Below are 5,548 nucleotides of genomic sequence, written 5' to 3'. Positions count from 1 at the left end.
CCTGGAGGTAGATCTAAAAACTCATTATCCACTACATTATCATCACAATCCTCATCTGAAGAGTCTTCATCTTTATACACACTATGAAATCTGCACTCAACCTTACCAGTATCACAGAATTTTTTAAAGTCATTGTTCTCGTTTACCCCCACTAACCTTTGTGGAAAAGGAACCCTTAGCGAAGGTCTTGGGGAAGGTACTTCTAACTTCCCATATTCCCTTTTAGCTTGTGGAGGAGATTCAACTTGCTTATCTAGTGTTGGTATGATCAATCATTGAGGAAAAGGTACTTGTGGCATTTGGGAACCTCCTGGAATGAGTTCATGTGGTTTTCTATTATTCTTCTCCTCAATTCTCAACATGTCCTTCTTCAGAAGTTCTTCATGATTTTTTCCAATTCTCAACCCAACATCATCACAATTTTCACTAGATCTTGTCTGCGGAGGAGGGGGATCTTCTTTAAACCAATTTGAAACAATACTTTCAATCTTCGCCCCTAAATGTTTGAACTCCCCGTTCTGTGACTTGTGATTTTCAAAACTCATAGATGGTTGAGTTACAATTTGTTATAGCATTTATGGCTTGCACGTCTTGAATGTTTGAGGGAAATTTCATCCAACTTATGTTTGACCATTCATGGAGGTTCAATGTCACTTGATCAATTAACATATATGCTTCATCTACACTTTTGTCCATAAAAGATCCTCCAGCTGATGAATCCAATAAACTTTTGTCTGAGAAAGAAATTCCCCCTAGAATATGTGCAAAATCAACCATTTTTCAAAACCATGATGAGGGCACTATCTTTGAAGACTCTTGAATCTATCTCATTCTTCAAACAATGATTCTCCATATGTTTGAGCAAAATTTGTTATGCAATTCCTCATATACACTGTTTTTCTTGGAGGGAAAAAGGATTCAGAAATTGCTTCTCCAATTGCTCCCAACTTGTGATACTTTGAGGATGGAGAGAATATAACCAAGTCCTTGCTTTATCCTTGATACTAAAAGGAAATGTCATCAATCGAACTGCATCTACTGACACTCCTTCACATGTCACTATATCACAAATCTCTAAAAATGTTTCAAGATGCAGATAAGGACATTCTGATACTTCTCCACAAAATTTATGACCTTGTATCATGAAAATTAACTCCGGGTCTAATTGGAAACTTTCTTCTTCAATTTGAGGTTGCATAATGGGAGATAAAAATCTTGCAGAAAATGGTGTAGAAAAATTTCTCATGGGCCTGCTTGACATGTTAGTGCTCATGGATATTCAAGAAAAAAAATTAAATTGAAGAATCAAATAAAGAAATAAAATGCAATATGAAAAGCAAGAAAGAAAATGCAGAATTTAAATTTCAAGAAAGAAAGTGCATAATGAAAACAAGAAAGAAAAGATAAAAGGAAAAAAAAAAGGTCTAGAATAATTCATATGCTAATCAACTAATGTGTTTATAAGTTCTTGTTATTCTTGATGCCTTTATGAAGTTTGATCTTCTCATACACAAGAACAAGATTGCAAGATATATTTGTTCAAAAGAAAAGAAGAAAGAAAGAGAAAAGTTAGATCAAAAGAAAAACAAAGAAAAGTTAGACTAGGATGTTATAAATCAAAAATGCAGAATTAGAATTGCAACAAAAAGAATTGACAAGAAGTAAAAAGATATACAAGAAAAACAGAATTCTAAAGATTAGATTCAACTATGCAAATGCAAAGAAAGGTTATGTTATGTTTAGTCTGACTCAATTGATAATCTCTAATGTTATAGCACAATCCCCGGCAACAGCGAAAAAAACTTGTTAATATTCTGCAAGTGTACGGAAATGTCGTAAGTAATAATAAAAGATATTGTATCCACAGGGACTGGAATAACCACTAAAGATTCCTCAACGCGAATTAGCTAAACAACTAATCAATTGGTTTACAGAAACTAAGTGCAACTAATGAAAAGCAAACATAGAGATAAAGGAAATAGAAACAAGAATAAGGGCGATGATAAATGGATGTTCTAGGAGTTTTGGTTTCTTTGTAAGGTTAATCAATGTAAATGATCTACCAAATCTTATTCCTCAATTATCCATCATTTGTATAAGGTTGTCGGTCCTCTCTTACAATAGACAACCGACCTAGGACTGAAATCTATACTTAAATATGATCGATTAGGAACGAATCTATGTTGTCCTTACACAGGCTTGCCTGTCACATGCGTCCCTCGGATAATCAACATAAGAATTCATCACTCCTCATCCACATCAAAATATAAGATATAAATGCATACAATCTATCCTACCTCCTTGAATAACCTTATTTCACCCTCAAGATCATCCCTCAAACGTCCTTACACGGGCATGTTCCTGTAACGAACATCCCTTGAAAAATTGAATGAGAAATAATCTCTATAAGATCCATAAGATATTCAAACATTCAATCTAGTATGGGAATTAGGTCCAAATCACAACAATCCACACAAGATTAAAGAGATACAAACAGGACAAAATCATAGAAATAGGAAATTGGCAAATCCACAAGAGTTTTACATTAATTCATCTTACAAATACTCCCTCCATCCTAGAACAAAGATATATAATCCATAGAACGAAAAAAGAAATCCAAAGATAAGAAGAATATAAGCATCTTGATCCCAAATCCAAGAAGATAAAGGAAGAAAAGCTTATCTATGATGAAGAACCATTTTCGGATCCAATCCTCGATTCCAGAGTCGATACGTTGAAGATCCGCCCTTGAATCACTGGAAAATCCCTCCAAAAAGGTGGAGGAACACCCAAATCTTGATTCCCCCCAAAAGGGAGAAGATCCCCTTTCAAATGAAGAAGAAGGGCTTATATAGAAGGGGGGTTTGGGCACCACCGTGTGAAGCTCACACGGCCTGGCTCACTCCCCTCTCTGCCAGGGTGACACAGCCGTGTGATGCTCACACGACCATGGCATGCTCTGCCACTGCCCCCTTGCACGGTCGTGTAGATCTACACGGCCTGCACTGCCTCTTGTTCTGGTACTCCTGCATGGCCGTGTCTGGGACACAGCCTGTAACGCCTGCCCCTCCTGCTAGTAGGGCGGGGTTACTTTACTTAACCATTTCTATTTGTGGAAACATACATGCATATTAAAATTTCTTTCGAAAGTAAAATAGTAGAAATATCATGAAGTCATGCAGGACCATAACATAATACACTTAATTCATGTCAACATAACAAAATAACATAAGCAGGTCTTTTGTTTATCTTAGCCGAGCCACCACCACACACATCTCCTTGCCTCTCCTGCATCCATTCCTTGCCTTTATCTGTGGTACAAGGAAAGTAAGCTATAAGCACACAGGCTTAGTAAGATCCATTCCTACTCACAAAATCCACATATCAAAGCATAAACACATAAGCATATAACCATGGAAATATGATCATCTAACATCATAAGGTGAATACATAGCATCATAACATACTATCTCATAAAGAACATCATGCTATATCATATCATAAATCATCATGTCATATAAATCATAAGGGCATAGCATGTCATATCATAAATCATAACATATCATCTCATAAAGAACATCATGCTATATCATATCATAAATCATTATGTCATATAAATCATAAATCATATCATGCAAGATGTCTTTTAAAACATGTGTCATGTCATATGCAAGATGTCTTAAAACATATCATATAGTACTTGAACATAATATCATCATGAGGGCCCGGCTTGTACCACATATATACATAAATGCGCGCAATCCCTAGGACAGGGTAGCTAGCCCCGAACCTACTAGGGATCTAGGTCCGTACTATGACCGTCGACCTAGGGGCGTACTAAGGAGCTCATCCCTTTACTAGACCCGTTCATAGTCCGTCGGCCTAGGGGCGCTTATGGAGCCCACCCTTGGTACAAGCCATACAAAGTAAAATAGCATATCATGGTTCATGTCATAACATAGCATATCATATCTTATCATATCATGAAAAGTGCTCTTAGTCCCCAAAGGGAAGCAACTCTTAGGCCTTCACTTATCATGTCATAAAGAGTGCTCTTAATCCCAACAAAAAGGGAAGCAACTCTTAGGCCTTTGCTTATCATATCATAAAGCATGCATACTTGAGCACATAGCACATCATAAGAGACATTATCATGCATGGTTCATAGGTATACATAAATGAACACATCACCTATCATAGAAAAGACATAATCATTCATGGAATCGTTAAATAACATCTCTTAATTCATAACGTAGCATGTGAGGCACATCTAGGCTCTTAAACCCATAATGGTCGAAAGTTCAAGAGTATGAACTTAAACTCTAAACAACATACAAGCATAAGAATCTCATGTTAACTTCATATCATATCACAAAGAAGTTCATAAGCATGTTAATCAAATTTCTAAGCTTTCCTAGGTCTTGATCCTTATCATGGCCGAAAGTTCATGAAGAAGGAAAATAAATTCCAAACAACATACAAGCATGAATATCAAGCTAACCTCATATCATATCATAAGGAGATTCATGAGCATGCTAGATTAAATTTTTAGCTTCCTTGAACCCTAAAATGGATCATGGCCAAAAGTCTCATGAGGAGGAAAATCAAGCTCTAACACATACAAGCATAAATATCTAGCTAAATTTATATCATATCATAAGGAGATACATGAGCATGCTAGGTTAAATTTTTAGCTTCCTTGAACCCTAAAATTTGTTCATGGCCGAAACCTTCATGAAGAGGAAACCAAGCTCTAAGCAACATGCAAGCATAAATATCTAGCTAAGTCCACATCATATCATAAGTAGATTCATGAGCATGCTAGATTTAATTTTAAGCTTCCTTGAACCCTAAATTTGGATAATGGCCGAAAGTCTTATGAAGAGGAAAATAAACTCTAACAACATACAAGCATGAATATCAAGCTAACTCCATATCATATCATAAAGGAAATCACGAGCATGCTAGATTTAGTTTAAAGCTTCCTTAGACACTAAAAATTCTCCATGGCCGAACCATAAGGAACCATGTGTCTAGATTTCAAGCAACATCAAAACATGATAACCCTAAGTTAGCTTTATATCATATCCTAAGGAGAGTGATGAACATGTTAGACTAAGTTTTAAGCTCTTCTAGGTCTTTCATTCACATCATGACCAAAACCCTATAGTGTAATACCACTAGGTTCCAACACATACAAGCATGCAAACACTTAGAATCTTTCATACCATTTCATAAGGAAGATCATGAGCATGATAACCTAAATTTTTAACCTCTCCTAATCCATTATTTCAAGTCTTGTCCGAACACTTTATGAGTATGGCATTAAGTTTTAAGCAACATACAAGCATAAGAACACCAAACCAATCTCTTATCATAGCATACATATCATAAGGACATAGTGAACATGGTTAGTTTAGGTCTTAAGCTTCCCTAGGTCTTTCATCTACACTTGGCCGAAAGTTCAAAATTATAGATCTAGGTTTTAAGTAAGCATACAACATAAGAACATTAACTAGCTTCCTATACTAGGGTACTTATCATAAGA

General features: G+C 35.9%; 1 non-coding gene across 1 annotated transcript; it reads left to right on the top strand.

Annotated features, from left to right (window-relative positions):
- The first annotated feature begins 783 nt into the window (after positions 1-783).
- On the top strand, positions 784-889 carry LOC122022059. Its single transcript, XR_006122806.1, has one exon. It is a non-coding gene; the product is annotated as a small nucleolar RNA R71 (small nucleolar RNA).
- Positions 890-5,548: the final 4,659 nt, after the last annotated feature.

The sequence above is a fragment of the Zingiber officinale genome, chromosome 9A, assembly GCF_018446385.1.
Source record: "Zingiber officinale cultivar Zhangliang chromosome 9A, Zo_v1.1, whole genome shotgun sequence".
NCBI lineage: Eukaryota > Viridiplantae > Streptophyta > Magnoliopsida > Zingiberales > Zingiberaceae > Zingiber > Zingiber officinale.
Note: the sequence above shows the minus strand (reverse complement) of the source record. Positions and strands in the feature narration are given on the sequence as shown.